Source organism: Ursus arctos, unplaced genomic scaffold, assembly GCF_023065955.2.
Source record: "Ursus arctos isolate Adak ecotype North America unplaced genomic scaffold, UrsArc2.0 scaffold_31, whole genome shotgun sequence".
Classification (NCBI taxonomy): Eukaryota; Metazoa; Chordata; class Mammalia; order Carnivora; family Ursidae; genus Ursus; species Ursus arctos.
The window spans coordinates 147781-157500 of record NW_026622997.1 but is presented as its reverse complement, the minus strand read 5'-3'; the positions used below and the strand labels follow the sequence as shown (position 1 = coordinate 157500).

Sequence of the window (9720 nt, the reverse complement as noted above, 5' to 3'; positions counted from 1 at the left end):
GTGTGGCACCCCCACCGCGGCCCCAGCACCCTGGCTCTCAGGCTCTCGTGGTCACCACCCCCACAGGGGAGGGGGCCGGGTGCTGACCCGAGCACTGGTGAGGCCTAGTGCCAGCTGCCTCGGGGCCGTGGCTGAGGCTGCTCCCAGCTTCTGCTCCCCAGACAGCCCCCGCCCTCCCAGGGCAGAAACCCCGTGGCCTGTTGTCTTGGCGGGCTGCTGCTCCTGTGTCCTCCCAGTGTCACAGCCTCCCCGTGACTCCCAGAGCGCTCACTGGAGCCTGAGGAAAACCCATTAGACATGAATTCTTTGTTGGTTCTGGGCCTCCGACCCGACAGGTTCAGCTCCCGGACCCCAAGGGCCTTGTTGTCTCTGCTCCCTGCCTCTTGGGGTGATGACCTCAGCCGTGCCATCAGTTTCTGGGACCCAGTGACTCACTGCAGATGCCCACACCTGAGTTCCTTGGGGATGCTCCCTAAGGACATGGGGCCATGACCCTTCCTGCTCCAGCCCAGGGCTTCTGTGTGTTCGCGGTTCCCCTCTCCACCCACAGAGCACCTCCCATGGCCTTCAGATCCCTCCTGTGCCCCCGGCCTGCCTGCGCAGTACCCCCCTGCCAGAGGCCGTTTCCCTCCCTCGACCTTCCCTCCCAGACTTGAGATTTGACCATTGGCTCGCGGACCCCACCCCCAACGCCCGCCTTGGCCCCAGAACTCGCCCCTCCTCTTCCTGTGGGCGTCAGTCTGGTTTCTGCCAGTTGGGCTTGGTGGGTGCATCTGTAAACGGTGGGTGATGGTAATTACCTTTGGCTGTTGTCCTGTGGATTAGCTCTGTTTTTGTGTTTTTACTGCACAAGTAATTAATACATACATTCACCGGTCAAGAATTTAAACCAGACAGGTAGATGGACATCTCTTTCAGCCACTGTCCCCTGGGTCCTCATTTGATGCGGCCCCGCGGGGCATTCCTGCACATTTACACGGCTACTGACGTACAGGTGGAAATACACGTGTGTCAGCGTGGGTCCCCGTGTTCACGGAACAGCTGCGAGATGAGGGCCGTGGGGACCAAGAGAGGTCGGAGGTTACCAAAAACCGCTGTGTTTTTGATAAAAGCTAATCCGGGGTGACGCCTACAATTGCGAGAGCGCAGGAACAGTAGAACCCTGCGGTCTACAGCCAGGGAGGCCGACACCACCCTGCAAATCAGCCCAGAGACGGGCAAGGGGTTGGGGCTGCAAGTTTTCCTCATCAGTCTAATTGTCCGACGTTCTACGAGCATAACTGATTCAAATCCCGAAAAAAACCTGTGTTCTGAGTCCCTCTCTTTCCCGTCAGCCCTGGGGAGGTCTGCCGCCCACTCCCCCCCCCCCCCGCCCCGCAGACCAGTTCCCCACCCTTCCTCGCCGCTCCTCTCCTCTCCCACGGCCACCAGCTCCCACTCCCTTCTGCCTCCAGTCCCTTCCACCCCTCAGCAAGCACCACCCTGGGACCAAGTTCAATCAGAGCGTGTTTCCTCCCACTCACCAGCCCTCCGAGCCTCGACCCCAGAGCAGGGCTGGCGTGAAGTTCTTAGAATGGCCAGGCCCAGGCCGGACCCCATTTTCCCCAAGACGGCTCCAGTCTCCCCTCAGCCCCGGCCCGGGCAGGACCCCGCCATTCCCGGCACACCGGGGAACCTCAGCCTGCCAGCGGCCTGCTGCTCTCCAGACATACCTGCTCCCTGTTGCCTCTGACGAAACCCTCCCCGTGTGTGTTTCTTTAATAGGGACCACAGCTCACAGCACAGTAATTCTGCCCTTGCTCCTCCTTGTGACCACGGGTCTTAGAGATTGCCTCACGTCAGTCGGAATAGGTCTTCTTCCTTCGTTTTAGCCGCTATGTGAACTACAGTCAATGCCGTCTGTAAAAGCACTTCGCCTGCCCCGGCACGTGGGGACACTCGGGGAGCGCTGGTTTGCTCCACTTCCTTCCGATCGCTCCCACATAATCGAGAAACACCCCGGACACGATGGTTGACGGACCCCCCAGCCCTCACCACAGCTGTGCCGCTTCTCGGCAGACGACACGTTCCGTGTCCCTGTCTGCCACGCTCCCCATGCAGCGTGCTTGCTGGCTCTCGCCCCAAAGCCCTGCCATGCACGGGAAAACTTTCCCTTCCTCCAAGACCAGTCTTGTCACTTCCCATGAAAGCCGGCCTCCCCCAGAGCAGAGCCCTCCGCCCCCAGGCCCCCTCCCTGCGCCGTCTGCGTGCTCACATCACCCCCGTCAGGAGCTCAGCCTCGGGGCTCGGCCTGTCCTGGTACCGTCGTGCTCAGCCCACAGCCTGGCCCGTAAGAACCGCCCCACGCACGTCTGTGGGATAAAACCTTAACTTCCTGAAAATCAACCCTCTCTCCCGCTTCCTGTGTTCCCTACGGAGCAGCTGCCTGCCGCAGTGGCACGTGAGACCTGGGGCGCGCCCCCCACCTCTCTGAGCCTCAGTTTTTCACTCTGTAAAATGGGGGTAAAGATACCTACCTCACAGGGACGGAAGACATTAAACTGTAGGAAGGAGCTCAAAAAGTGTAACAAGTATTGGGGTGCCTGGGGGCTCCGTGGGTGAAGCGTCTGCCTTCCGCTGGGGTCGTGAGCCCGGGGTCCGGGGATGGAGCCCCCAGGTCCGGCTCCTTGCTCAGCCCCGTGGAGTCTGCGTCTGCCTCTGCCCCTCCCCCCTGAGCTTGCACTCTCTGTCCCCAAATAAACAGATAAAAGCTTTTTAAAAAATGTGGCAAGTATTCTTACCCCTCTGCAAACTCATTCTGACACCACCTTGTCCCGAGTCCCCGAAAAGAAGCTTCACGGTCCCCCCCCCCCACCGTGTTCCCCAGCCGCCCTGGGGCGGGGTCCCAGCGGCCCTCCATCGGCCCTGTTCTGTGTCCTCGTCAGTGTCCACTTCTCTGCAGCCCCCCCATCTCTCACGGCGGCACAGCAGCCTGGGGGTGCGGGAGTGGTCGGGTGCCCCTCCCCAGCCCTGGTTTCAAGGACGCTCGCTTCCCCCCCCCCCCCCGCAGGTGCTCAGAGATGGCAGATAGAAGGTGTGCGGGGCCACGCTCGCACAGGGAGGGGCTCGGGGAGGCAGCAGCAGAGTCGGGCCAGCTGCCCTCCCAGACACGCGGGCGGGCAGGACTGGGCGGAGGGCCGTGGGGGTGCTGCCAGGCTTGGGAGGAAGTCAGAGGGAGAGGCTCCCAACTAATTGTCAGTCCGGTGCGGCCGGGTGCCAGCAGCATGCCAGCGATGTTTGGGCGACAGGTCACGGTGAAGAGGGAGGGAGGGAGGGAGGTCGAAGGAGAAGCACGTGGGGCTCCTCGCAGCTCACTTCCAGCCCATTAGGCTTTTCTAGGTCACTCTCTGCTGTGCCTCCCTCACGGGCTCCCTGCTCTGCCCAGCTCCCTTTCACGTTCCTGCCTCGGTTTCTCTGACTCACAGTCCCTGCCCCGGACTTGCTTTGTGTCTCGGTGGCCCTGAGAGGAGTCAGGGCTCGGCCGGGTGCCGGGGGGGGGGGCACACAAAGCGCTGGCGTCCCGCCCCGACACTGCCCTGCAACCTCTGACCTGGGCAAGCGAGCCAGGGCCCCGGTTAGTGACACGCAGCAGATCTGGAGACGACCGGTCGCTATACAACCAGGAACAGTTCTTGCTGGCCCCCTACTCACAACGTCCCAGGCTCACCAGGGCTGCAGGCTTCCCAGAGCTACGGGACAGGCCCCTCCCCCCCTCGCCTCCACCCCCGGAGCCCCTGCTTTGCTGCCACCCCACACACAGCCCGGGCAGGCGGCACACCTTCAGCTCCCCCGGAACCTGCAGCCTGCCTCTTCCTGCCGCCTGCGCCCCAGCCAGGCACTCAGCTTCCCGCGGCTCCCAGGCCCCGGGCCTTCACCCTGCCTCTCCCTCGGTCTGGACCACTGCTCGCCAGGCCTTCGACAAACCCTGCTCAGGGTTACCTACTGACCAACCCAGGCCTCGCTACCTCCCTTCCTACGTACCTGCCACACATGTCACCATCCATGTCTCCGTCTCCCCAGTAGAACGTCATCCCCACGAGCTCGGGCGGATTCCTGTCTGCGTCCCCCGCCCCCTTCACAAATACCTGTGGAGCAAATGAATATACGTGACCTCCTTTGACCGTTAAAGCAGGTCTGTGACATAAGTGTAAGTGTCCCCACTCTACAGTCTCACAACCAACAAGAGTGGAGCCAAACCTTGGAAACCCCACTGCTTCTGAGCAGGGTGTGGCTCCTTTCCTCTGGGCAGGTCCTTACCTAGTTCACTCACAAGGGCCAAGGACAGACCGTCAGGTTTCCCGCCTTCTGCTCCTTCCTCCCCCCTCAGCCCTCCCTGGCCCAGGAGAACACGGACGGTCTGACGGTCTGCCGGCTCCGGCCAGACTGCAGACCACACACCGCGGGACAGCGGCCTCACACTCCGCCCACCGCCCTGGCTGAGCTCCCAACTCCGCAGGAAGTGCCGCCAGGACAGAGCCAAGGGAGGGTGAGCGTAAGAAAGATGCAGACCAGGGGCCAGCAGCGGAGCGCAGGGCAGGGGGTGCCCGCAGGAGAGGCGGGCTCTGCTGTCCACGGAGAGGGCGGCCACTGTGTCCTAACCTCCTCTCCTGTGGTCCCATCCCAACAGCCAGCGCTCCTCAAGAGCTTTGCAGGAGCCAGTCCATTCCGGGAGCTAGAACTCACGCTGGACGCCCCTCCCCCAGGGACCATGTGGACGACGCACCCTCCCCCAGGGACCGTGCAGGCAACGACCCCTCCCCCAGGGACCATGTGGACAACGCACCCAGGGACCATGAGGGCAGCACCCCCTCCCCCAGGGACCATGTGGGCGGCTTCCATCTACAAAACACACTTGGAGCCAGCCTCTCCTTTCCAGCTCCGCCAGCTGCCATGCCTCTCACCTAAACCCCTGCAGCACCTCCTTTCTTCAGGACCACCAACTGCACCCCTCCGGGGGACGCCGCTGAGCCGCGCGGTATGTGACCTGGTCTCACCGGAGTCCTGGCACCCTCCAGCTCTGGCTCACCCTGCACCAGCTTTCTGTAAGTCGGCCCAACTCTTCCTTTCCTCAGAGTCTTTGCAGAGCTGTTCCCTTGGCCTGGAATGCCCTTCCCTCCTCCCTGTGCCCATCTCCAGGTCTCTTACACGCAGCCTCCTCAACGCCCCCGTCTGCACCCAAGCCCTGTGCCGGCCTTTGTGGGGTGGCCACGTTCAGCAAACGAAACCACAAGACATCTCCTTAAATCTGAATCCCAAAGAATGAATCATTTCGTGGTACAAGTAACCCCCACGCGATATTTGGGAGATAGTTATATTCGCTGTTCATCTGAAATTCCTGTTTGAGTGAGTGTCCTGTGTTTTACCTGCTGAGCCTAGAGGTATAGACCGACTCCATTCCCCTTCTGTTTGGAGAGGTTGGGGTAAAGGAGCCTCTCCTTCTCGGCTGGGGTCCTCAGTTGGAGGTGTCTGTGTGAGACTCGAGAGGCAGCAGGGAGGCCGAGGGGTCCGTGGGAGTGGGTGGGTGCACCGGCTCCCACGGACTGGAAGCCAAGGGTCCACTTAGAACCCCATGCCTTCAACCCTGCAGGCCTTTCAGTGATGTTCTTACCCAGTTTCTTGTATTCAACCCCTTGTACCTACGACCCCGTGAGTGGTGTCTGCCTCCCGCACTGGGGCCCACCTGATGCGGTTCCCCGCAGCTGCCCTGCCGGCCGTGCCCGTATGCAGATGCCGTGGGACTGGTTAGTGTCTCCTGCGTCCGCGGGCTGTGGCGGCCCCGCTCAGCATCTTACCTCCGTGTTGGTGAGCCTGGACTACACGTGTGCTCCTCCTACCCCTTGTCAGGCGGGGCCTCACTCAGCACCTGCAGGGAGTGCTCGGGGAGCACCTTTTTAACTGAGATAAACGTGGAAGAGACAGGACACGGCCTACTCCTGCACGCGCGGGGACCAGGACCAGGAAGCCTGCCCCCGCAGACACCACTCACCCTGGACCAGCTCCGCCACCCCTCGGACCTCAGGTTTCTCCTCTGCAACGTGAGGGTTACACGACAGGGCACCAACGTCCCTCTCAACTCTCACATCCTGCCGACCCGCCGTTCTTCGAACTCGGCGGTGAAGGTGGGACCAGAGCCAAGTTAGCTGCCTTTGGTACGGCGTCCAGGTTAACAGATCATCGGTCTGGAAGGCTCGTCTCCCTGATGGGAAAGTGGACACGCGAACGTACGCCCATCTGGCCTGTGAGCACGCACAGGACGACGACACTTGCACCAGGGAAGGGGGCGAGGGCTGCGGGGCCGAGCGGGAGCCTGACCGCACACACCGCACCACGGGCAGCCGGCTCGGAGCACAGAACCCGGCGCCTGCCCCGCTGGCTGCCTGGGCAGCTCGTACCGAACCACCGTCCATGTCGCTCTCAGGCGTGCACGCTTCATCGAGACCTGTTCCCCGGCGCTGGGGGCTCCGCTCAAACACCACCCCCTCGGAGAAGCGTTTCCTGACACCCTGTTGCACATAGTGCACACCTCCTCCGGACCCACTTCACGGTCTTCAAAGCACTTATCACGTCTGTAATTATCTTGTTAATTTATTTGTTTGCTTGCTTATGGTTCGTCTTTCGCAACAGAATCTGACTTGCTAGAGGATAGGGACCGTGGCTGGCTCGGTCACCCCTCGCTCCCTCCTCAGTGCTGGACACACAGGAGGCCCTCAGGAAGTGGGGGCGGCAGGAGCTGACGCGCTGGGCAAACAGGGCTCCCAGAGGGACTGCTGAGGCGGGGGTGAGAAGGAGGACATGCTTCCGGGCAGTTTGCAGGTGGGTAAAGAAGCACCGGTGACACTGATGGGGGGTGCCGGAAGGACAGAGAGCACGTGAGCATCCGGGATTAGCTGAAGGAGAAGCAGCACGTGAGCAGGGACTGAAGGGAGAGGGAGGAAGGACGTTCCCAGGAGGACAGAGCAGAGAAAGTCCAGTCTCAGAAGAGAGGAAGCCACGTTTCGGGGAAAGAGCAGAGTTTGGAGGCCGCAGACCTGAATTTCAGCCCCGGCTCTGCCTCGGACACCCCGCAACTCCCAGAGGCCTCCGGTAACAGGGCCGTCAGAGAGCCAAACGCAAGGGCGAGAGGGCGAGAGGGCGGGTCCCTGTGCCTTGGGTCTCATCTCTGAGCGTCGGGGTGGTTTGGGGAATCCGGTCGGCTCTGGGGAGGCTACCCTGGGGCAGCTCCTGAGAAGGCCGCCCGCTCCAGCAGAGTCGCCAGCTTGGGAAAGCACATCGTAAACAGTCTTTCTAAAGAAAAATGAATCTTCAGAGAAGCAACCGAGATTGAAGAAAATCTTTGGGAATGGGGCCTAGGGAGTGGGAACCGAGAAAGAATCACGGTCTCCTTAACTTAGGCTTCTTGTCCTGAGCGTTCTTTTCCCACATCCAGTTTTCTCCCCAATGATGCCTCACATTTTTTGTTCAGGCTTTTCCATTTCTTTCCCAGTTTATTTACAAGTCACCTCCTCCAGGAAGCCTTCCTGAAATCATTCGCACTCGTTCCCCAGTCTGTCAACATAACCCTCAACCCCGTCTTCCCCACTCCGTGTGCAGTGATGACAGATCGCGGGGGACGATGGGTATGCCCTAATTCATAACATGGATGTGCACTGGCCGTCACACTCCCCAAGGGCAAAGACCATGACTGTCCTGTCCTCCAGGCTCCCAAACACCTCTCTGTACCTACCTCTCCCCCTGGAAGCCTCCGGAAGACTTCTGGACTCTTTGAAAGGATGGGGATGTCACTGAAATGGAGGACAGACAGACTGCAGAACAGACAAAAACAGAAAGAAGCAGGCAGAGAAGGAGAGAGGCCAGCATGGGCCGAGGCCCGGCCTCCAGCACGCCCCAGTCTCTGCATGGGTACACACTTCCCACAGCGCCCTAGGGACACACCCTGGAGGCAGTGGCAAGGGTGGGGACAGGCGGTGGGGGGCACCCACACCAGTGTCGTGCCAACGGAGAGGCCGGTCGCGGTCACGGTCAGCGGCAAGCCACGCCGACACTCACCAGCAGGCACCCCGCCTGCCCAGCTCCCTGGGCACAGAACGAGCCCCAGACAGGGACTATGGGGTCAGAGTTGTTGCGGACGCAGGCGAGGGAGGGAGAAGTCCTGAGAAGTGAGACGTTTCCCAGTGCTTCCCCCGTACCCCATGTCCTAGAACCACTGGTGTGAGCTCATGGGAAGCACGGCACAAAGGCTGAGCGGAAGCCCCCGCGCGTGCAGGTGGCAGGCAGGCGACAACCAGACCGTGAGCCTGAGCCAGGCCAAAGGCTGCGTGTCATCGCACACGAGCATCCCCAGCGCCATGCGGGCCTCTGCCAGTGAGGACAACCGCTAGCCGAGAAGGGCAAGAGTCCTGTGCACATTGAGAAGGTTCAACAACCGGGTACATGCTTCCTGGGACCTGGCGTGAGCCTGGCACTGTTCCAGGTCCAGGGAGCGCCACACGAACGCTAGGTCCCTGTTCCCACAAAACTACCTTCTGGTGGAGCAGCTCCAAACACAGGGTTAGAGGGTTTCAGGTGGTAAGACAATAAACCTGGGTAAAGAGACAGTGAGCGCCTTTGAGGAAACATACTGGAGACACGGCGCTGAAAGCCATCGTCTGTTGAGTGTGTTCCGTCTACGCTGAGCCCTGAAGGACGGGATGCACACAGTCACGTCCAGCTCTGGAGCAAGAGGGGCCGCAGCAGAAGCAGCAGCAAGTGCAAGGACCTGGCAGCAAGACCAGCCTCGTGTGCTCACGGAACAAAGAACAGGAGGCGAGCCCAGTGAGATGGGAGGGCAGGTCCCCCGGCCCGGGGGCTGAACACTGGGATCACCTGGAAAGCTTCTAGAACTCCTGATGCCTCACCCACCAGACTCTGTTTAATTAACCTGAGGCGTGTCCTGGACACGGGGAGTTGAAAAGTTCCCCAGATGATTCTGGCTACCGTGCAGCCCAGAACAGGAACCGCGGACAAGGCCTCGTGGGCCACAGCAAGGCCCGGGGATGGCCGACAATGAGGGCGTCTGAAGACGCTCAGAGGCCTTCCCCCAGTTCCCCAGGCCCAGAGCCAGAAAGGACCCGATGTCTAGCAGGCCTTGAGGTGGGGACGGAACCAAGAAAATGAAGCAATCCAAAGGAAGAGAAACTAAAGAGAATGGGCAAGAAGGCCAAGAGACGCAGGGAAATCCAGAAAAGGTGACAAAGTGGACGGAGCAAAAGCAAACACTCAGATGATCCCAAGATCAGAGACGCAGGGAAAAGGGAAAGCTCGCGTATCCCCTGCTGTTTGGTGCTACCCCACGACCACAAACTTGTGTTTGAACTTTCGAGTCCAAGATGCGTCCCCTGTGCGAGAGTCACGTGGTCAGCAGGTCTGGGCTCCTCCAGCTCTGGAGACCACCCACTGCCTGTGCTTACGCCCCTCCCCCGTCGGTCCTCCAAGCCAGCAGGTGGGCCGAGTCCTTCCCATGCTTCTTGCCCTGCTGTCCTCCCCTTGAAGGGGCTTGTGATGACGCGGGGCCCACTCGGGTAATCTGGAGTAACCTCCCTATTCTAAACTCCACTGACTCCAGCCTGACCTCCACCTGCAAGCGTCGTTCGTCTCTGCCGTGAAAAGTAACGTGTACGCAGGTTCCCGGGACCCGGACGTGGA

General features: G+C 60.9%; 1 long non-coding RNA gene across 1 annotated transcript in view; it reads right to left on the bottom strand.

Moving 5' to 3' along the window:
• LOC130542256 (uncharacterized) overlaps positions 1 to 4106 on the bottom strand; it is a 10314-nt gene extending 6208 nt beyond the window's left edge. The window contains exon 1 of the long non-coding RNA XR_008956687.1: positions 4021 to 4106. This is a non-coding gene — a long non-coding RNA (uncharacterized LOC130542256). The remainder of the gene's footprint in view (positions 1 to 4020) is intronic.
• Positions 4107 to 9720: the final 5614 nt, after the last annotated feature.